At 38.5% G+C, this 24,447-nt stretch overlaps 1 protein-coding gene and 1 non-coding gene across 3 annotated transcripts in view; both read left to right on the top strand.

Moving 5' to 3' along the window:
- FANCC (FA complementation group C) overlaps positions 1-24,447 on the top strand; it is a 192,669-nt gene that overhangs the window by 61,791 nt on the left and 106,431 nt on the right. The gene's annotated exons all lie outside the window — the stretch shown is intronic.
- On the top strand, positions 9,509-9,615 carry LOC132541016 (U6 spliceosomal RNA). The gene has a single exon (XR_009552211.1). It is a non-coding gene; the product is annotated as a U6 spliceosomal RNA (small nuclear RNA).

The following is a 24,447-nucleotide window of genomic DNA, read 5'->3' as shown; positions in this document are numbered from 1 at the left end:
CCTTGTGAGGCACTTGCAGTCAAGGATTGAGTAGAAGAATAGACTGCATGCAGACTAAAAAGGGAGAACCAAAGATGCAGAAAGGGAAATGCAGAAGCATTTCTAGAAAGAATTTGGATCAATGCTACTGAACAGCACTGTGCTACCTTTGTAAAATACACATGATATTTCTTTATCCCTCTGGGAGTATGGACCCAGGATCATTATGGGATGCAGAAGGTGGGAGGCATGGCTTCTGTAATTGCTTCCCCACTGGACATGGGCGTTGGCAGGTTGATCCATACTCCCAGCCTGACTCTCTCTTTCCCTAGTGGTACGGGGCTATGGAGAGGTGGGGTTCCAGGGTACATTGGTGGTGTCATCTGCCCAGGAAAGTTATGTTGGCATCATGGTAGCATCTGCAACTTGGTGGATAAAGAGCATTAAGATGTGGGTCAGGCGGTAGCTCAGTGGGCTAAGCGCACGTGGCGCAAAACGCAAGGACCAGCAGAAGGATCCCGGTTGGAGGCCCGGCTCCCCACCTGCAGGGGAGTCGCTTCACAGGTGGTGAAGCAGGTCTGTAGGTGTCTGTCTTTCTCTCCCCCTCTCTGTCTTCCCCTCCTCTCTCTATTTCTCTCTGTCCTATCCAACAATGACAACATCAATAACAACGATAATAATGACCACAACAATGGTAAAACAACCAGGGTTGGGGGTCGGGTGGTGGCGCAGTGGCTTAAGCGCATGTGGCGCAAAAGCGCAGGGACCGGCTAAGGATCCCAGTTCGAGCCCACGGCTCCCCACCTGCAGGGGAGTCGCTTCACAGGCGGTGAAGCAGGTCTGCAGGTGTCTATCTTTCTCTCCCCTTCTCTGTCTTCCCCTCCTCTCTCCATTTCTCTCTGTCCTATCCAACAACGAATTGCGTCAACAAGGGTAATAATAATAACCACAACGAAGCTACAACAAGGGCAACAAAAGGGGGGAAAAATGGCCTCCAGGAGCGGTGGATTCATGGTGCAGGCACCGAGCCCAGCAATAACCCTGGAGGAGGAAAGAAAAAAAAGAAAAAAAAACAACCAGGGTAACAAAAAAGGGCAATAATGGCCTCCAGGAGCAGTGGATTTGTGGTGCAGGCACTGAGCCCCGGCAATTACCCTGGAGGCGAAAAAAAAAAGCATTAAGATAGAAAGAAAAAAATTTGTTTAATAATCAGGGACCTAAAAAGGTAAGAATGTAGCAGTATGGGATATGAAATTCTGGTGGTGGGGAATTGTACTTCTCTTATTCTGCAGTCTAGTCGATAATTATTATATCAATAATAATAAAATAATTATGGAGAAAAGTTAAAAAGTAAGTAAGTAAATAAATAAAGTGACCTATTACTACATCTATCTAAAAAATAGAAGTGATATGTCACTCAAATTTCTAGTAGTGCTACTTTAAAAAACATAAAAAAAGATATAGGTGAAATTGATATTGATAATCTCTTTCATTTAGCCCAATATATATAAAATACTATTTTTTCACCCTATAATCGATATAAAAACTATTACTGAGGATGGGTTCTATGCACACATACACACAATGGAGTACTACTTGACTGTTAAAAAAGATGAAATCTTGCCTTCTGTGACAACATGGATATACTTGGAAGGTATTATCATAGGTAAAAATGGGAAATAAACCAAAGGGAGATAAGCCAAATGACAAAAGATTTCACTCATATAGGGAGTATAAGGAAGCAAAGAAAATGAATAAACAATATATATTTTTTAAAAAAACCCTTAGTTATAGAGAAAAACTGGATGGTTAACAGAGGGGAATGGGACTATCAGTGAGTGAAGTGGGTCAAGGGGGTTAACTGTTTAGTGCTGGAGGGAAACTAGTCTTTTGAGAATGATCATGATGTAGTGTGGAGTCATAATTCTGTGTACCTGAAACTTATATAATGTTGTAAACCAATGTCACTTAAAAATTAATAAGGAAAAATGGTATTAAGCATTTTGCAAGACTCTGTAAAATCTGAAATCAGTCATATTCTTATTCCCAACTATTTTCACTCCATTTGATGTATGCAGCAGTTCATTGCACACATGAAGTGGAGTTCTGGTCATCTTAAGTATCTTTTTATGTACATATTTTGGGGGAAATGATAGCTGTATCAGTATGAATACACTTGAATGTACTACTAAACTTCCTAAAATAAAGTTTTGCTTCCTGTGAAGGGACAAGATGAAATGCCATTTGTGTTCTTGGCTAGATTTTTTTTCTTTAATTTAGACACAGTTCTGTTTATTATAACTCTAAATTATATCAGATTGTTTTTTAGTAACTTGCCACTGCTCAAATAGGCCAGATCAGGACATTTATTGCCAATTAGGAACAGTATGTTTGAGATTTTCAGTGATGTTCTCTGGATGACCTGTTTTATGTTTTCTGTTTATTTGTTTTATTTTTGTTTTATGATCAGATTGAATTTTCCATTAAATTGTAACTTTAACTGAGTTAGCTTAGTTAATAGGACATTGAGCAGACCCTCTGCTCAGACTTCCAGCCCTTGCCTCCTTCCACTCTTCTGCCACCCCAATTCTCTTAGTGTGCCCCCCACCCCACTTCAGTCTGGAGCAGAGGGCCTCACAGATGCATGTTTCTTAGACATACGCTAACAAGATTTCTATCTAAATTGCTCTTCATACCAGTTAGGGATAAATCCCTGTGAAAAGTAAATTTAAATAGTAATGTCTGTGGTAGGAAATGGGGTGGGGGGGAACTCACTTTAGGGCCAGCCATTGGTGAAGGCTGGATTGATGTCTGTACTACATGTTATGGCATGATCTTTACATCTGTTTTGAAGTTTAGTTGTTTCCCAGACCACATGTGTATTTCCTTAGGGGATTGACATCCTTCTCAGGATCTAGGCATTGTAAGCTGGTAACCATCACTGGCTTACTTAACTTTTTTTGACCTAGAGATTATTATATTTTGTCTTAGCTTAACTGTTATGCCTATAAGATCTGGTTCTGTTTAATACTGACAGCATTGCAGTTTCTGTATGTTATAGCAGCATGGCAAAAGAGCCAGACATGTAAACCGTAAGTCTTGATTTCTAGGTCATCTAAAAGCTTTGCTGTTTAAAATGGACTTAGCTCCATCCTAGACATAAGCAGTGGTTATAAAATTTTTGGCTTCTAGGTGACTTTTAAAAATTCAGCTAATCAGAGCATGGGCTGGATGGTAACACACCTGCTAGTTATGATGCAAAAGTACCAGCTTCAAGCCGCCAGTCCCCACCTGTAGAAGGGAAGCTTCAAAAGCAGTGGAGCAGTGGGATAGATATCTCTTTATCTGTCCCCATTCCTCCCCATTTCTCTCTATTTCTATAAGGAAAAGGGGGTGGGGGAAGGCCAGTGGCAATAGTGGAGTCATCATACAGGCACTGAGCCCCAGCAGTAACCCTGGTGGCAAAAATAAATGCATGCGTACAAATATATACATGTCAGCAAATTCAGATATGTTCTGGTGCTGCTAGTGAGACATTTTGTAAGTTACCTGCTCTTATTTCCCCACATCTTGGAAAAAAATAACTGGCTGTATGAGTCCACTTACATGAGTTATCTAAAGTGCATGGGCACAAAATAGACTAAGGAGAGGAGATGAGGAGGGGACTTTTGTGTACTAGGCCTGGAGTTTCAGTTTTACAAAAAGAAAAAGTTCTAGGGATTTATTACAAGTAGTATGAGTATACTTTAACACTGCGGAACTCCAAACTTAAAAATGGCTAAAGTGCCCACCTGCAAGGGAGTCACTTCACGGGTGGTGAAGCAGGTCTGCAGGTGTCTCTCTTTCTCTCCCCCTCTCTGTCTTCTCCTCCTGTCTCCATTTCTCTCTGTCCTATCCAATAACAAGGACATCAATAACAACAATAATAACTACAACAACAATAAAAAACAAGGGCAACAAAAATAAAATAAAATATTTAAAAAGTGGCTAAAGTGGTAGGTTTTACATTATGTTTTTTTATAAGTTAAAATTTTTAATGGCTATTTACATTATTATTATTATTTCCCCTTTTGTTGCCCCTGTTTTTTATTGTTGTTGTAGTTATTATTGTTGATGTCGTTGTTGTTGGATAGGACAAAGAGAAATGGAGAGAGGAGGGGAAAACAGAGGGGGGAGAGAAAGAGAGACACCTGCAGACCTGCTTTACCACCTGTGAATCGACCCCCCTGCATGTGGGGAGCCGGGGACTCGAACCGGGATCCTTAGCCCATCCTTGCGCTTTGTGCCACATGTGCTTAACCCACTGTGCTACTGCCCGACTCCAGCTATTTAATTTAAATACATTATCTCATGAAATAGGCACATTATTTGTTCCCTGCCAGAGGAGTACATTTCTTGCAGATATTTTTTTAAATGTGTGTTTTATGATTTATAATGATTGTTACTTATTTCATTTTCCAATCTTTTGTGACTACTGTTTAGAAATTCACTTTTTATTTCTTTATTGGGGAATTAATGTTTTACATTCAACAGTAAATATAATAGTTTGAACATGCATAACATTTCCCAGTTTTCCATATAACAATACCACCCCCCACTAGGTCCTCTGTCATCCTTTTTGGACCTATACTTTTCCCCCCACCACCACCTACCCCAGAGTCTTTTACTTTGGTGCAATACGCCAACTCCAGTTCATGTTCTGCTTGTGTTTTCTCTTCTGATCTTGTTTTTCAACTTCTGCCTGAGACTCAGTGAGATCATCCCATATTCATCCTTCTGTTTCTGACTTATTTCACTTAACATGATTTCTTCAGACTCCATCCAAGACAGCTGAAAAAGGTGAAGTCACAATTTTTAACAGCTGAGTAGTATTCCATTGTGTATATATACCAAAACTTGCTTAGCCACTCATCTGTTGTTGGACACCTGGGTTGCTTCCAGGTTTTGGCTATTAGAAATTGTGCTGCTAAGAACATATGTGTACACAGATCTTTTTGGATGGGTGTGTTGGGTTCTTTAAGTTATAACCCCAGGAGAGAAATTGCAAGATAATAGGATAGGTCCATTTCTAGCCTTCTGAGAGTTCTGCAGACTGTTCTCCACAGAGGTTGGACCAATTGACATTCCCACCAGTGAAGGAGGGTTCCTTTGTCCCCACAACCTCACTAGCATTTGTTGCTGTTATCTTTTCTGATGTCTGACATTCTCACAGGAATGAAGTGGTATCTCATTGTTGTCTTTATTTGCATTTCTCTGACTTGGAGCAATCAGAGAGCATTTTTTCATGTGTTTCTCAGCCTCTTGGATCTCTTCTGTAGTGAATATTCTGTCCATGGCTTTCCCCATTTTTGAGCGGGGTCACTTGTTTTCTTCTGGTTGAGTTTGGCAAGCTCTTTATATATTTTGGTTATTAGCCTCTTGTCTGATGTATGGCATGTAAAGATCTTCTCCCATCCTGTGAGGGGTCTCTTGGTTTGGGTAGTGGTTTATGTTGCTGTGCAGAAGCTTTTTAATTTGATGTAGTCCCATAGGTTTATACTTGCCTTAGTCTTCTTTGTAATTGGATTCGTTTCATTGAAGATGTCTTTAAAATTGATGCGGAAAAGAGTTCTGCCAATATTTTCCTCTAAGTATCTGATAGTTTCTGGTCTAACATCCAAGTCCTTGATCCACTTGGAATTTACTTTTGTACTTGGAAATACAGTGTTTCAGTTTCATTCTTCTGCATGTTTCAACCCATTTTTTCCAACACCATTTGTTGAAGAGACTCTTACTTTCCCTATTTAATAGTCTGGCACCTTTGCCAAAGATTAGATGTCCAGAGGTGTGGGGGCTTACTTCCAAGCTCTCAAGTCCATTCCACTGGTCAGTGTGCCTATTCATGTTCCAGTACCAAGCAGTTTGATGACAATAGCCCTATAATCCACTTTGAGATCTGGGAGTGTGATGCCTCCAGTTCTGTTCTTTCTTCTCAAAAATGCACTTTTTATTTTACTATTTATTGGCTTGGGATCCCAGAATCTTGCTCAGCTTACTAGCTTTTCATCAATTTGTTTGAAAATTTTGTGCATATGTAGTCATAATTCAATGTTTGCTTCTATATTGACATGTCTTTAATTTTTCTTTACTTATTGAATTGGTCACATCCTTCAGTACAGTGTTGAACACATGCTGTCAGCATGGACATGTGAAATGTTTCCTGATCTTAGGGAGAAAACATTCAACCTCTACCAAATGCCTGACTTGAGAAGTCAATTTTTTCATAGATGATCTTTTTTAAATCGAAGGCTTTCATAGTTTATTAGAAGGTTTTTTTTGTGATAAATGAGTATTGAATTAAAATTTAATTTTAAAATTGTGATAAATAGGGAGCTGGGCTGTGGTGCACCTGGTTAAGCACACATAGTACTGAGCGGAAGGATACATTGAAGATTCGGGTTCGAGCCCCCCTTCCCATTCGCTCCCCTCTTGCAGGGGGCGTCACTTCACTAGGGGTGAAACAGTCGTGCAGATACTTATCTTCCTCTCTACCTCCCCCTCCCCTCTCAATTTCTCTCTGTCCCATTATATGAAAAGAAAAAAAAAAGGGAGGAAGGAAGGAAGGAAGAGAGAGGGAGGGAGGAAGGAAGGGAGGGAGAGAGTTGGAGGAAAGAGAAAAACGCCACCAGAATCAATGTATTCGTAGTATTGACACGGAGCCCCAGTGGCCAGAGGCAAATAAATAAATAAATAAAATTGTGATAAATATGCCGCCCAGAAATGTACTGTTGTAACTATGTTGACGTGTACGGTACGGTTGCATAAGTATATTCACAATGTTGTGCAGCTGTCGCCACTGTACATCTCTTTCATTTTTTCATCTTGCAAAACTCCACAGCCACTGAGCAACAGCTTTGCATTCCTGGCCGCCCATCCAGCCCCAGGAAACTGCCATTCTATTGTCTGTCTTTGTGAGTTTAACTATTCTAGGGATCTTCAGTAAGCCAAATCATGCAATATTCCTAATTTTTGAGACTAGAATATTTTCGTCTGTGGAATGTCTTTAAAGTTCTTTTTTTTTTTTCTTATGACTCAATATATAGTTTTTAATTATACATTTTATTTTTGTGATTTATTTTTCTTATTTTTTATTTTACATTTTAATGTGGGAGGTAATAATTAATAGTGTAGTTGCTGACACCAACCCTCATCTCACTATTAGAGGTACCAGCAAAACATTCTCACTCCCAACTTAAGTCCTTTCTGTGTAATGTGTTAGGATCCCAAAGCCCCCAGCCTCCCACCACATCTCGTCTTCCCCCTTCCCCAGAGTCCCACACCAAATCTAGCTGAAGTTTTACTTTGTGATTTCCCTTTTCTGCCCGTTTCTTAAGTTTTACCTGTGAGTGAGATCATCTGATGTTCAACCTTCTCTTTTTAGCTTATCTCCCTTCGCTTGATTACTTTAAGCTACATTCAAAATGATCCAAAGGAGATGACTTTGACATTTTTAACAGCTGAGTAATATTCCAGTGTGTATATACCACAACTTTCTTAGCTACTCCTTTATCCTTGGGCAGCTGGGTTACTTTCATATTTGGACTATTACAAATTGCACTTCTGTGAACATGGATATACAAAGATCTCTTCAGATGAATGTTTCCTTTGATATATCACAAGGAGGAGAATTATCCAGTTACTAAATAGGTTCATTTCTTTTTTTTTTTAATATTTCTTTTTTTTTCTTTTGTTGCCCTTGTGTTTTTTTTATTGTTTTAGTTATTATTGCTGTTGTTGTTGTCATCATTGTTGAATAGGACAGAGAGAAATCGGGGGGGAGGAGAAGACAGAGGTGGGAGAGAAAGATAGGCACCTACAGACCTGTTTCACCGCTTGTGAAGCGACTCCCCTGCAGTTGGGGAGCCGGGGGTTCAAACTGGGATCCTTAAGGCTGGTCCTTGCGCTTCGTGCCATGTGCACTTAACCCACTGCGCTACCGCCCGACTCCCAGTAGGTTCATTTCTAATGTCCCAAGAGGTCTCTGCACTGTCTCCTACAGGGGTTGGACCAATTTGCATTCCAACTAGCAGTATAGAAGTCTCTTTTTCCTACATTCTCACCAATATTTGTTGTTAATGTCCTATTTAATGTATGTACCACTTGGAATTATGTTTCTTGCAAAAGCTGTGTCAAAGCTACCTTAGTATTATGAACAAAACTGGACCGAATAGAAGGCAAGTCTTGATAAGAAAACAAAAGTTGGGAGTTAATGTATAGAATTTTACAATTATTGTACTCCTTGGTGTTCTCCTGTGTGTTCAACCACTAGACAAATAAAAGAGTCATTTGTTTCTTAGTCTATCTTAAATCGACATCTTAGCTATTTATGAAAGGATTTCATTTAGGTTACACATCTTATTTAAGGGGATTGGTGGCATATCATTTTGTTGCAGCATTAATGTATCATAAGCCATTTTGTGAAAATTAAAGTGTAATATTAAAAGTGTCCCATTCTTTATTCATTTGTGCACATTAAAAATAACTTGTCATTCATATTTGGTGGTTTTCTCGTTAGACAATGTAGGGGACTTGCCACAACACATGCAAAAGATTATGAAAAGACTGCAAATTTAATAATTACAACATGGCGCAGACGGTGCTGGCAGATACCGGAGCACAGCACGCTCTTTAATCACGGTGCTTCCCATAGTGTGGGTGGTCACGGTCCACAGACATTTCAGGCAATTCACTTGTGAGAGGAATTGTGAAGCGTAGCACATAAGTAAACAGCATTCCACAGGCTTTTTAGGATTTTCATTTTTATAATGTAAGCATTTCTTTTAGGTTGCTTTCCACTTTCTTTTTCCAACCTCCCCCCTTTAAATTTTTGTTTCATAGATCGTTTTTATCAAATAAAACCTTACTGCATATGCTTTTTACATTCACCTTTTTTGAGGGGAGGCTATAAAATAAAAAGGTTATTTCAACACAAGAGCTGAAAGTGACTAGGAGGATATTGTAGTCATTAGAAATTAACTTCTTGTAGTCAGTCTTTGTAAACTAATTTAACCAATTTATTTCCTTATTCAATTTTTGTAGTAAATAAAAATCATTTATTTCATTGTTTATGCCTGGGCAGAAGTTAAGAAGTGATGTTTTTAGTAATTAAAAATGTCTATAATGTTGTAGTGTCATTCTGCAGCACTTAAAAATCCATGTATTCTTTTTGATTTCTGTTAATGTTTAAATACTTAGCTACATAGATAATTATTCATTATAAGTGAAGTAAAGGTAGGATAAGTAAGCAGTTGTTAAAAAGTATATAAGTAGTGTACTTTAGCTGGAAATTTAACATAGACAAAACTATGGAATTACCTTTACTTTCTTCCTAAGAGGAATTATCAGATCAGTGCTGCGCAATATTTATTCAATTGAAATACTGTGCACAAACCTACATGAACCAAATAAGAAAAAAAAAAGTACAGATTTGGAAAAAAATTAGAATAGATCAGATTACACTTCTACAAATAAGTAAAATAAACATAGTTTTGTGCTCGCTTCGGCAGCACATATACTAAAATTGGAACGATACAGAGAAGATTAGCATGGTCCCTGCGGAAGGATGACACGCAAATTCATGAAGCGTTCCATATTATTTGAGGAAAAGATTAAATTCAAAGTGTTCTGCAAAATAAATAAATAAATAAACATAGTATGACTTTTAACATTTAGTACAACTGCTTTTACCAAAAACATGAGAAAAACTGCTGATGCAAGGTATTGAACTTGGGGTCAATTTTGTGTTAGGACAATGTACAGTTGTTCTTCAGTCTCCTTATCCCTAGAGGCAATAATCTTTTACACACAAGCAGGCATTAAGAAAATTAATGATCATACTGATACGATATGAAATAGAATTAAAAAACTTTTACTTTGGGAAATCTCACAAAATTTATGTTGTTAACACATAGTTGTGGCAAATGTACTAAGACAAAAATTTAATGCTATACTGATCTTTCAGACTACTGAAATGCCAACTATATTTAGTAACGAGCTCTTGAAAGCTCAGATGTGAAATAATGGTACTGGTGGGGGCATTAATATCAAACTTGATTATGGTTTCAAGAAGGCTCATTGTAGCATGTGATTTGAAGAACATCTGATTATACTCAAATGCCCTGGTTAATGTTGGAGTGTTGGATTGTGCATTCATGATGTTCTTTCCTTATTCAGTTTATTTATTTTTAAAATGTATTTTGATTAGTGATTTAATAGTTGTTTACAAAATCATAAGATTATAGGGGATATTGTTCTACGCTGCACCCATCATCACAGTTCTGTGCCTTCCCTCACCCAAAGGTCTCCCCTCTGTCCACAAGGATGATCATTATAGATTTTACAAAGTGTTAGTTACAGTTTAACTACTTTTTAAAAAATTAATGTGTTTGAATTATTTATATTATATGTGTGAACAAAGCCATCCCTTAGCTAGCTTTAAGAGAAATGCAGATCATTTGTTAACATGTATAAATGATAGTACTCTCAAGATACTATCTCTTATAAGAAAAATAGCAGCACACTCTAATGTGACAAGAAAATAATCTAGAAAAAAATTGCTACAAAGTGGATGAAATATATACACAATATTTCAGGATGAATGTTTAACTTGTTTAAGAAGAAATATAGCAAATAAAGAAATGTATGCTAAAGGAAGGGGCAGGCATATATCTGGAGGTGGGAGTTAAGTCAAAAGGAAGGGTAAAAAGAATTAGTACTGGAAGAAGTCTATAAAGGAATACAAAACCAGGACAAAATAATTTCAGGAATAAATACCAAGTTAAAGAAATTCAAGGTATTATATATAATAAGAAAGATGGTGAGAAAAAAAAAGAAAAAAGATGTGGGGGAGGCATTTTATCATTTAAAATGACATAAAGGACTCTCTGCATATAAATGTGTTCTACATAAAACTATTATATATATTTTTTACATAAATGTTTCGTATATAAGTACAGCATAGTCTTTTTTTTTTTTTGAAGAGAGTCTTTATTAAACTCTTGTCATCTTACCATTTATTGCTTGAATAGCACCTATCCACTTCTTCCCCCATCATACTTTAAAGTTGTCTCATGTTTCTGTGTCTCATATTTCTGGGTCTGTTTTACTATGTATCACCTTGTTGAAGGTTAGTATTCCTCTTTCTGTGACACTTCTTTTTTTAAAATTTTTTTAATCTTTATTTACTTATTGGAAAAGACAGCCAGAAATTGAGAGGGGCAAAGGGAAGATGGAAAGAGGGAGAGACAGAGAGACACTTGCAGCCCTACTCCACCACTCGTGAAGCTTTCCCCTTGCAAGTGGGGACCAGGGGCTTGAACCCGGGTCCTTGTGCACTGTAACGTGTGCACTCAAGCAGGTGCGCCACTGCCTGGCCCCTCCGTGACACTTCTTTCAGAAATTCTTGCAAGGCAGGTATGGTAATGGCAAACTCCTTTAGTTTGTTTATATCTAGTACTGTTGTTATTGATGCTTCATATTTGATTGTTAGCTTTACAGGGTAAAGTATGTGTTGTCTTTTAACACCTTTGAATATATTATCCCACTTTACCTGAACTCCCTGGTTCCTACAAAAAAGTTAGATGGGAATCTGACTGTGCTGCTTTTATAAGTTAATTTCTTCTTTTCATGTAGCAACTTGTAATTTTTTTCTTTGTCCTTGAATTTTCATAATTTCACAATGATGTATCTTATATAAGTATATTTGAGTTTAGGAATTTGGGAGTCTGCTCTGCTTCCTGATGATCTACAGCCTACCATATCCCAGAATTGGAAAAAAAAAAAAAAAAAAAAACTTACGCTGTTATTTTTTTAATATAGTTTCTGTTCCTTTATTTCTTCTCTTCCTAAGATCCTTATATATCTGATATTTGCTTTTCTAAAGAAGTGTTCAATATTTTGAAGAGTTGCTTCATTTTTTTCTCTAACCCCTCCTTTTTTTTCTATTACTTTGAAGGCAAAGAGTATGGTCATTTTGTCTTCTATTCCTCATGTCCTCTCTTCTAGATGAATGAGCCTACTCCCTTGATTTGCTATTCGAGACCGGAATGTAATCAAAGTGTCCTTCACACCCTGTAGCTCTGCTTTCATGTTTTTCATTTTCCTATCCAGTGAGTATTTGAGATCATGGGTTTCTTTCTTAATTGATTCTCCATATTGAATTGAGAGCTTTGTATTTCTTTCAAATTTCCTGACAATATATCTCCTAAATTCTTTCTCTGACAGCAATTCTGTATCTATATCATTATGTTGTTGGCCATCATCTTTATTTCCTAGTATTGGCATTTTCCTATTTTCACCTATTTGTTCTAGTTTCTATTATTGGTCAGTAGGTGGCACTGGGTTCAGTTTCGTATGTGAGTTGTGTGAGGTAGAGTGAAGGGTTCTGAAGAAGTAACGTGGTATTATGGTGCCTGATGTTCCTTAAACAGAGCCCTTAGTGTAGGGGAAGGGAGGTGGAGGATCCCAGACTCCTCCTTTTCCCAGGCTGTTTCCTGAAAGTGGGAACACTGCTTTGAGTTCAAAGTTACTTTCCTGACTTCAGGACAGCATAATCTCATTCACCAGTGTCTCTGGAAGCTGGGACACCTTAAGGGTTTGGTTGGCTTCTGTTATCATAAGGGTGCAATGTACCCCTGGTTCCCTGGGATGGTTCTCTGGGCTTTGCTCAAGAGCCTGTGACTTTTTTTTTTAAATATTTATTTTATTTATTTATTCCCTTTTGTTGCCCTTGTTGTTTTATTGTTGTAGTTATTATTGTTGTTGTCGTCGTTGGATAGGACAGAGAGAAATGGAGAGAGATGGGGAAGACAGAGAGGAGGAGAGAAAGACACCTGCAGACCTGCTTCACCGCCTGTGAAGCGACTCCCCTGCAGGTGGGGAGCCGGGGTTCGAACCGGGATCCTTATGCTGGTCCTTGTGCTTTGCGCCACCTGCGCTTAACCCGCTGTGCTATAGCCCGACTCCCAGCCTGTGACTTCTATACCTCTAAACTCTCATACTCTGAACCTCCTTTAGTTAAGCTACTTGGTTCCTGAGCATTTTCCAGCAGGCCCTTTAAATCCACTGAATGGATTTGAAGCACTTGCAAATATGGCACCTACCTGCAATACAGTGCACTGTTTCTGCTTGAGTCTTTATCTCCGTCCCCTCCTGTTCACACACAATCACCAATCTTCAGACAGTCATGCATTTTACTTTACCAGAAATTGCAGCAGTGCCCTGATGAAATTTGTTGAGTTATTTTGTTTTAGCATTTATTTTCTTGACCTTATTTTGAGATTAAGTCTCTGTAGCTCCACTTAGGATATCACTATTTGTTTTCCTTAGGTGTTGAATTTCTGCCCTTAAATTGTTTCTTTTCATGTTTATCAGAATAAGAATAAACTTGCAAGGCTTTTTTCTTCCTTATTTAAAAGCATCCTTGCTTTTTTTTTTTTCTTTGCCTCCAGGGTTATTGCTGAGGCTCATTGTCTGCACCACAAATCCACTGCTCATGGAGGTGATTTTTTTCCCTTTGTTGCCATGTTGTTTTATTGTTGTTGTGGTTATTATTGTTGTTATTGATGTCATTGTTGTTGGATAGGACAAAGAGAAATCGAGAGAGGAGGGGTAGACAGGGGGAGAGAAAGGTAGATACCTTCAGAACTGCTTCATCACTTGTGAAATAAGCCCCCTTCAGGTGGGGAGTGGGGGACTCAAACTGGAATCCTTATGCTGGTCCTTGTACTTTGCGCCATGTGCACTTAACCCGCTGCACTATCACTCGACCCTCCCATTGCTTTGTTCTTTAGTAATCTATTTCCTGTTTCATAACTTATTACTGTGTTCGTCTATAATGTTTATGAATGATAGAAGCAAGTGGTAGAAATATGAAGTCACTAATTTTATTATATTCATGATAATTATGGAGTTTATTAAAACTCAAATTCTCTTGAGAGGAGTTACTTTAAAGTATAAATATATATAAATGGCAAGGAATTATCTGAAGTTATATTTTCTCCCTGAGAGAATGACTTTTGAAACAGTTGAAAAATATGATGTGTTAATAACAGAGCAGTTAATATTATAAATCAGTACCTTATTCTTCTCTCATTTCTATTGATTTTCTTAGGCTATTGTCTTTTTTTTAATATTTATTTTATTTATTCCCTTTTGTTGCCCTTGTTTTATTGTTGTAGTTATTATTGTTGTTGTTGTTGGATAGGACAGAGAGAAATGGATGGAGAGAGGAGGGGAAGACAGAGAGGAGGAGAGAAAGATAGACACCTGCAGACCTGCTTCACCGCCTGTGAAGCGACTCCCTTGCAGGTGGGGAGCCGAGGTTTGAACCGGGATCCTTATGCCGGTCCTTGTGCTTTGCGCCACCTGCGCTTAGCCCGCTGCGCTACAGCCCAACTCCCAGGCTATTGTCTTTTTGCTTCATAATATAGATATGTTATTCTTCACATATATAACATTTCAGATGGGCTGTTCTAAACTATATATCAAATAGTGGGCAAACTGTCTATAGCCTTCAAGTAAAAATTACAGATAGGCTATTTCTAGTCATTGAATTTTTTAATAAAGCATGACATTTTAGTGGATATTCTATACTAGTATAGATCATTAGAAGGTATAAAGGAGATATGTAGTTTGTCAAATTATGTGTCATAAGATACAAGACCTAATAAAACCATATTATACTGTACTTTTTCATATGCTATTTAAAAATGAATTGCCTACAGTAATAATTTATAATGACATTGTTAAAACCAACTTAAGGAAAGGGTAAAGTGATTAGACATTTTAGGGGAAAAAAAAACCTTCCTTTTTAAGTCATACCTGTAAAACACCCCATGGTAACACAGATTTTTGGAGAATTTTATTGCCATTCATGAAAGCATTTAGGAAAGACTTTAGTAATTTTCTTCATGATAAAGCTAATCTAAATCTCTGTTCTGATACAACTTGCCAAGCTTTAGATCACAATGGCTTAATTTAAGAAAAAAAAATTGCTGGTTAATCCCCTTTGGTATTTTGAAGCTATTTTGGGCAGCCTTTTGTTCTATGGTCTGTTTATGGGGAGCCATTGTGTGTTTGATGTGGGGCCCTCTGGCAGACTGGATTGGAACTTGAGAGGCTGAGTACACTGGGACAAGTTAAGGATGCTGAATTTAGCTTTTCTTTTGGAATTGTCTTTCATCTATAAATTGAAGGATTAAATTTAATTTTAAATGGAGTAGGGGTAAGCAGGTTGGCATTGGTTTTAGAAATTGCCGTTTGGAGTTCAGTAACCATATCAAAAGCAGGGTTGTTGACTTTCCTTTTAATATTACTAGTTAACATATACTTATGACTGAGCACTCAGCCTCCCTTTTCCTGAACTTCTGATGGGCTACAGAATGTGCTTTAAGATACTATGCTAAAATTTCCACCCTCAGATACATACAAAAATATACCACAGGGTTCTTAATGCCTCATTCCAGGTTCATGTTGTGTTACATAGAGTGTGTTTCATAAGACCTAATGGAGGTTCAGCCGGTTTCTTTCCATAGGCATGCTTTCAGAACATGGGGCACCTATGTTTAATTAAGCTGAACACGTCCTCGAGTTAATCCATGGGTTAATAGCCCCTTGAACTCATTTCAAAGGTGCCATATTCATAGCTGCTTTATTCACAGTTTACCAAGGAGTACACACGACCTAAATGCCCATTGTCAGGCTGGATGAAGCAGTTATGGAAAATATACTTAGTGGAATAATACTCTGCAATTAAAAAAGAGATGACATGATGACACTGTGTCCTCTGAAGTAAGTAATGAAGTGAAAGATGACTGGAGGGTTTTGCTCATATGTGGAATATAGGTGAACCTTTTGTTTTATTTATTTATTTATTTTTAATATTTATTTTATCTATTCCCTTTTGTTGTTTTATTGTTGTAGTTATTGTTGTTGTCGTTGTTGGATAGGACAGAGAGAAATGGAGAGAGGAGGGGAAGACAGAGAGGAGGAGAGAAAGATAGACACCTGCAGACCTGCTTCACCACCTGTGAAGTGACTCCCCTGCAGGTGGGGAGCCGGGGTTCGAACCGGGATCCTTATGCTGGTCCTTGTGCTTTGCGCCACCTGCACTTAACCCGCTGTGCTACAGCCCGACTCCCTAGGTGAACCTTTTAAACCTGCTATTCACTTAAAAATGGATCTACAATTGTCTGAAGTAGCTGTAGCAATTCTGCGTATTGGCTAGTATTAAACTGTGCGTTTCTTGTGGATAAAGCAACACATTTAAATTACCAGATGCCAAACCAACATATTTCAGTGCATAGTAGCTAAAGAACCGTTATAGTTTTGTTGTGTGGTCGCATAATGGTTTTTCTCTGCATCTAGCTTACGTAGAGTCTGCCTCCATTTCCTCGTTCTTTTTCTCAATTAGCAAAAGAAAAAAAGAATGAAATAGAAATTTTCTTAGTGACTTGCTCTGAAGAGAATACAGAGGGAAGGAAAAAAACTGAACTGAACCTTTGATTACTTTTCATAAATGTGTGTAGGCACAGGCTTTAAGTCTTGTCAGGCCTTCAACTCCTTGATTTTTTTTTTTTCTTTCTTAAAATTTCTAAAGATTTTGTTAGTGACTTTCAAATGGAGCGTCAAGCCTTGGAACAGTTCCATTTTAAGTTGTGTGGTCTGAGCCACAGTGGCAGCACGGTTTATTTTTGCTGTACTAGTTTCACTGAGGTTAGCTGAGCTGGAATTGATGAGAGACTAGAAGTGCAAGGGGATATGGTGTTTGTAATATGGTATTATGGTTACAGTTTTTCCCTCTTGATATGTGTGAAAAATACTTTTGCAGAATTAATATTTGTTGCTGAAAAGGGAAGTAAACTAAGTAATTCTGCTATTATATTGTTTAACTGTTAAAACTGATGTTTTATTCTATTTTTTTATCATTTGTTTCTGTGTTGTGTCATATAAATTTACTTTATTAGAAGATGAACTATAACTTACAACCAGCATGATCTTCACTGACTTATTCAAGAAAGTACATTCTGGTTATTTCAAAATAACATTTCACTGTACCCATGACCAAGACAGGTTATACTTAGGTCAAATAGGGTCTTGTAGTTAAATTGGGTGCCTTTAATTCTTTAGTTTGTTACATGATTTAAGAAAAATAATCTGATCTGTATATGATCGGATTCTTAAACATATAAGTTGCCAAGGAATACTGAGCTCACAAAAATAACAATTCTAGTAATAATTTAGATTTTGACTGTTTTATAAATTGCAAATAAATTTTATGTAATTTCCACAACAAACTTGTGATGCCACAAGAGATGTACAGCTATCTTCATGTTTTAGATGCTATGAGATTTACAGTCCTTCATTTAATAAGTGAAGCCACTCTGCCAAATGCATTGCTGTTCTTCTGTAAAAGTGAAGCTCTAGTTTCCACAATTAATGTCGTGATTTACATAGTGACATCTCGATAAACAATGCTAGTAATACTGTTCAGTGATCTGCTCTGTGTGCTTATTAAGTGTTGTAGCCTGTGAGATAATGTTCTATTTCATCTAATCCTCTCAACAATTCTGTTTTATAGATTAAGAAAAAAAAAGAAAGAAAAGGCACGGATTGACGAGGTAGTTCTTCAGTATAGTTACCAATATGAACTTTAGCAGTTTTGTTTGCAAGATTTGTAAGTCCTGTTTAGTGAGATAGCTTCTAATTGTGGTTCATCTGCACCAGTTTTCAAATATCGAATATTCATTGGTATTTATAGTATCACCTGTTTGTATTTGTCTGTGCTTGTGAAGATTTGACAGTGTAGTTTTTAATGAGTTTTTTTTTCTATGTTTACTGAAAAGTGAGAAGTTGAAAACGTTGATAATTCTTAGGTATTATCAATACCTCTAGTCTGTGGAATAGCAAGATGCCAACTAAGTATAAATCGTCCTGAAAATAAGATTACAAGAGTAAAACTGTTTATTTTGAAAGAAAGAGTACTCATATGAGCTATGAAAACGTTTTACTCAATAAATGCCTCTCTCTCATATAGAGAGTTCTTATAAAACTTTGAGTAGGAAATGAAGTGTGGAAGGGTCTCTAAACAAGAGAGTCATTGTACCAAGGTGAATGTGTACCTTTCAGAACCCTTGAAGGAAGTCACTGCTATAAATTTTCATTCTTGGACTGGAAGCCAGGGGCCTCAAACGGTGATCTCCCCTCCCCCTGTTCTTCATTCCTTCATTCCTTCATTCTTTCATTCCTTGTATGTAAGGCCTCTGTACCAGGCCCTACTTGTGCTGTGGTGAACCCACAGTGGTGCTCAAACAGACATAAGCCTTATCTTACAGGCCATATTGTTCAAAGGGCAGACCAGGGGCTATACATATGAGATGGGCAGCTGAGTAAAATTATGGCAAATGGACATGAAGAGGTCTTGGTTGGAGCTGGCATCTCAAGAGCAGCTAAGTAAGTAGCATGTTATGAGAAGGGCCAAAGGAGGCTGTGAGGACTATGCAGTGCAAAGGGGGCTTGTTTGTGTCTATACAGCTGCAGGAAGATGTAGGTGGCATTTTTAAAAAAATTTTATTAGAGATTTAATAATGATCAACAAGATTGTGGGGTAAGAGTGGTACAATTCCATACAGTTCCCACCACCAGAGTTCCCTATACCCTCTCCTCCACTGGAAGGTTCCCTGTTCTTTATCTCTCTGGGAGTATGCTCCAGAGATCTTTATGGGGTGCAGAAGATGGGTAGATAGCATCTTAAGGAGAAAAAGACTTTGACAATGTGTCCTGAATTCAGTGTGTGATACAGATTCCCACCCCCACCTCCTCCTTCTCCAAATTCTCCTTCACTTCCTCTTCTTCCAACTTCTCCTTCTTCCTCTTCTTCTTTAGATAAAGACAGAAAGTCAGAGAAAGAATAAGAGACACCATAGCACCAAAACTTCCTTCAGTGCAGGAAATTGCAAGTAAATCTCCTATAACATGGTAGCTGTGTTTCTGGAGAAGTCAGGGAATGTCAAAATATGCAAAAATCGCTTTGTATTTATGTATGAGACATATATGATATAAGAGCAGATTGCACATATATGAAGGTACAGTGTGACACCTGAAAATTGTCTTTGGCACTTGATCATTGTAAGATGAATTCCTAGTTCCAAATATTAATTGTCAGTGGACCCTCAAAAGTTTCTCAGCAGGAACTTTGATGGACCCTATACATCCTCACCATTGCAATCAGACAATAAAAAGATTTCAAAGTCATACGTATCAGAAATAAAACTATCACTAATTGCTGATCACATAATAATATACCTAGAGGACCCCAAAGATTTGCCACAAAAGTGCTGGAAATAATAAATCCAGTAAAGTAGCAGGATACAAAACCAAAACATAGAAATCTATGGCATTTCTGTGTACAAATGAAGAGTCAGAGAAAAGAGAATTCAAAGACTCAATCCCACTCACAAAAACCCCAAAATAGGGAGCCAGGTGGTGACACATCTCATTAAGTTCTCACACTACAGTACACAGAACCCAGGTTCAAGCCCCTGGTCCCCACCTTCCAGGGGAAAACTTCATGAGTGGTGAAGCAGGGCTGCAGGCGTCTCTCTGTCTCTCTCCCTTTCTACCTCCCCTCTCCCTCTCAATTTCTCTCTGTCTCTACCCAATAATAAATAAATGAAAAAAACACCCCAAAAGATAAAATACATTGAGATAAGACTCATGAAGGAGGTGAAAGATTTTAACAGTGAAGACTAGAGAAAATTTTTAAAAGAAACAGAATGACACAAAGAAATAGAAGAACATTCTTTGTTCCTGGATTGGAAGAATAAATATTATTAAAATGGCCATCTTACCAAAATCAGTCTACAGTTTTGTAAGATTTATTTTACGAGAAGTAGCAAGTAGGGAGGCCAGAACATCACTGGCATATGTGGTACTAGGAATTGAACTCAGGACCTCACTCTTGCAAGTGCCACTCTTTGTTTTCTTGATTGTAGGCCATCTGCACTGCTGAGGTTGGCTTCTCCCCTACAGACTTTTGGAAACTGGTCATTATTACCCACTTGGCTACAATTTGGGGGTCCTTTGGGAGCCTTTGTTATTTTGCACCACCTGCCAAGAAAATTCATTTGGATGGTTCCATCAGTCCAGAGCAGCTTAAAATATTGTTCTTTAGCTTTCTAATTAATAAATTTCATATGTTGACTCAGGGTTCATTGTAATCTTAGCAGCAGCAGTAGAAAAATTTTCTGGTTCAGCTTTACTGTTTTTTTTTCTAAGCAGTTAACCCCCAGCACTTTAAATATCAACAAGTCTTTCTTCCTGCAGAGACTGAAGGGCTAGGTGCAAAATTACATGTGATTCCAGGCCAAGCCAGGGGTGCTGGGTAGAGAGAAAACTATCTGTACATGTAAATTATGATTGTCTTTTCTTTGTACTATATTGGGCTTTCCGACTTTAGTACCTTAGAGGCTGCATTTCATGGATGGACTTCAGAGACCAGCAAATCCCATAAAGTTATATTAAAATGTTGTATTATGAATAGTTTTCTTGGAAGGGGGTTCACACTTTTTATATTCAGAATAGGTTATGAGGAACTTCTCTTTCTAGCAGTGACAATCTTGAAAATCAGATGAAGCATTCTCATTAATATAGAGAAAATCTGAATAATAAAGAAATGCTTAAAGGCACGAAAAAAATTCATAAATTACCAAAGATTTAGCAGACCAGTAAGTAAAAAAACAGAAAGACATCACCCATAGGATGTCGGTATGCTTCTGGTTCTGCTTCTGGGATCCCTTCTGTTACATTGCTTGACATTGTGGTCTATTTACATGGTCATTCTGTTACATTGGTTTGGTCTCATTCCCCCTGCCTCCAGGAGATTTTGGTTTAGTCCTTGCCTTTTCGGGCTTCTTGCTTCTCCCCGCCCCATCCCAGATACTTCCTGGGTTCCTGACTCTGCCAGAGGAGAGAGAGGCAGGACAAAAATTGGGTTGTGATTAGATTAGATTAGTTTTTTGAATCGTTCGCTCGTGAATAAAGAAATATTGCTTCTCCGCTCAGCCACATGTCCCTGGTCGTCTGTCTCCTGCCGCGAAGCTAGCCCGGCATACTGGTGCCGTGAACATTGACAATACGAAGTTGAACCCATGGGCTGGGGGTTGAGAACATCTACCAATTCCCAAGGGAGCAAACTTGATAAGAAGAAGCCAGATGTTTTTGGTATCATTGCAGGAGTGGGAGAGTGAGAATTAGAACCCATGATCTACCAGATTAGGAAGTCCTGGTAAACCCTTCAATTTAGCTGGAGTCATACGATGATGCACCTTTAAAATAAGTATGAACTGAAGTAGATTGTCCCCCATGAGGAGTGTACCATGGCAGGGTCAGGTGGTGGCACACCTGGTTGATAGCACATTACAGTGCACAAGGTTAGAGCCCCTCGTGGGGACCTGCAGGGGAAAAGCTTGGCAATGTTTCAGGTGCCTCCCTCTCTCTCACCCCCTTCCCACTCAATTTCTGGCTGTCTCTATCCATAAATATAGATTCTTTTCTCTTTTTTAAAACATGAGTGTAGCGGGAGTCAGGCAGTAGCACAGCGGGTTAAGCACAGGTGGTGTGAAGCGCAAGCAGGGGCAAGGAACCTGGTTCAAGCCCCCCGCGCCCCACCTGCAGGGGAGTCGCTTCACAAGTGGTGAAGCAGGTCTGCAGGTGTCGATCTTTCTCTCCCCCCTCTGTCTTCCCCTCCTCTTTCCATTTTTCTCTGTCCTATCTAACATCGATGACATTAATAACTACAACAACAAGAAATAAGAGCAACAAAAGGGAAAATAAATAAAATAGGAGTATAGCTTGGTTTTAGATTATCTCAGTCACTGACATTTGACTGAGGTGATTCTGCAATGTTACTGCTTCTGAATTGACAGAAATCTCTGATAAAGAAGGTGACATCATATTGGTACCAAAATGATTTATATCTACAGTAATTTATTTTTTTGAGTGATTTTTTTTTATGGTCATTATTTTGTTTTCCTGATTTGCAGCACTAGGAAATGAACTCAGGACCTCAAATGATTGAAACCCCTTTTTCATCTCCGTCCACCTTTCATGCTATTTTTTCCTCTGCTAATCAGATTATCTTGGGGGGTTTTCCAGCAAGACTTTCTTTTTAGCCATTGGTGGAAACTTGCTGATTACTTAATGTGGAATGCTTATTCCTTCTACAATGTATTGGTGGTCTTCCTTAACTAAAATAAAATCATTCCTTCTCTCCTTATTTATAATCACTACATCCTGATTATTTTCCCTTTAGTCATTACCATTGGCATTATCTTATTTACTTTCTTTCTTTATTTCCTCTACCCTTATTTCACTGCAGTGTGAACTCCAGAGTGAAGAATCTCCAAATCCAGGCAGAAAGCAAATGCTCAATAAATATCCTTAGTATTTTGAGTATAGATATGTTTTGTTTAAGTTCTTATAGTAAAGTCATTATCTGATAAGAGAATTTTTTTCCCGTTGATTTTAGTTATATTAATTTATGGTTATTCAATAAAATCACATGTGATCTTTGGCTGAAAGCAAGTCAGGAAATATAATGGGAAATAAAGGCTGATATGTATGGGCTAGCAAGCTGGGAATCATTCTGTAATTGCTACAGAAACCAGGAATCTTTACCTTATGAGTAAAGTTTCCTATCTGTTCAATTTCCATATTCTTTTTAAATTTTTTTATTTATATTTATTTATTTTCTCTTTTGTTGCCCCTGTTGTTTTTCATTGTTGTTATAGTTGTTGTTACTGATGTCATTGTTGGATAGGACAGAGAGAAATGGAGAGAGGAGGGAAAGACAGGAAGGGAGAGAGAAAGATAGATAGATACCTGCAGACCTGCTTCACTGCCTGTGAAGCGACTTCCCTGCAGGTGGGGAGCCGGGGTCTTGAACCAGGATCCTTACACCAGTTCTTGCGCTTTGCGCCACCTGTGCTTAACCCGCTGCACTACCTCCCGACTCCCAATTTCCTTATTCTTTATCTGTTACTCTTATAGTTTTGTTTATACATACAGGCCCTCCTGTATGCTTGACACTAGCACTGAGCAGCTTCTCTGGACCAATTTTTTTTTTCATTTTTTTATTTGAGAGAGATGAAAAGACAGACACACACAGAGGAGAGACACCAAAGCACTATGGCGCCATTCTTGGAGCCCTTTCAGTGCCATATGCGGCACGCTCATGTGATGCTGTGCTTGCAACTCATGGTGATTTTTCACTTTTAAAAAAAGAAGAAAAGAAAAGCATGTTGGTAACTGAGAGGCAGATGACTGACACTTGCCTTACCGTGTGTCCGGCCCTAGGTTCAATTCCCAGCAACACGTGGGAGCACTGAGGGCATTCCATAAATTGTAGTGTGTTGCTTTGATCTCTTGCTCTTTCTCCTCTTTCCCTCCCTTCTCTTTTACCCCCTTCCTCTCCCTCCCCTTCTCTTACTTTTTCTCAGACTGGACCAGGAGACAGTTTACCAGTATTGTGCATGTGTGTGGCCCATATGGAAAGGGCATGTCGAAGGGATTATTTGATAACTTTTATTTTTATGGCTTTCTGTGATTTGTTCTTACACCATTATAGTTAACAAGTCTCTGTGAAAGTTTTGTATGGAGCAACTATGTGGACGGTTGGAATCACTTACTCAGGTGACAGAGATTGAAGCGTGGTTTGGGATTGGAACAAGAGTTTGAATCTGTGCAGCCTGGGAGATGGTGCAGCTGGTAGAGTAAACTTGCATGTCAAAGTCAACCCCTGCCATCCTGTATGCAAGACGGATGCTCTGCTTTTTCTCTTTCTAGTTTTCTGTCGATCACTCATGTAGATAAATAGGTAAGAAACTTTAAAAAGAGAGTGTTGGGGGCGGGGCGGTAGCTCAGAGGGTTAAGCACACAAGGTGCAAAGCATAAGGACCTGGGCTTAAGGATCCCGGTTTGAACCCCCGGCTCCCCATCTGCAGGGGGTCGCTTCATAAGTGGTGAAGCAGGTCTGCAGGTGTCTTTCTCTCCCCCTCTGTCTTTCCTTCCTCTCCCCATTTCTCTCTGTCCTGTCCAACAACAACAACAGCAACAGCTATAACAACAGTAGCAATAAAAAAAAACAAGGGCAACAAAAATGGGAAAAATGGCCTCCAGGAGAGCAGAGGATTTGTGGTGCAGGCACCAAGCCCTGGCTGTATATATGAATCTGGGGCAGAAGAGTCGGAGCAAAGGAATTGCTGGAATTTGAGGATGTGTTATAATCACCATAAGAGAGCAGATGTGGGATGGGCTTCCTACCTGCTCCTTTACCCCCATGGTTCTGGTAGAGAGACTGGTGATCTCTACTCCAACCAGGAGGCTACCACGCCCACTATAAGAGGGCATGTAATGTTTACTGATTGCAAGAGG

This window comes from Erinaceus europaeus, chromosome 10 (genome assembly GCF_950295315.1).
Source record: "Erinaceus europaeus chromosome 10, mEriEur2.1, whole genome shotgun sequence".
Taxonomy (NCBI): domain Eukaryota; kingdom Metazoa; phylum Chordata; class Mammalia; order Eulipotyphla; family Erinaceidae; genus Erinaceus; species Erinaceus europaeus.
The sequence above is the reverse complement of the archived record's forward strand: the minus strand, read 5'-3'. Positions and strand labels throughout refer to the sequence as shown.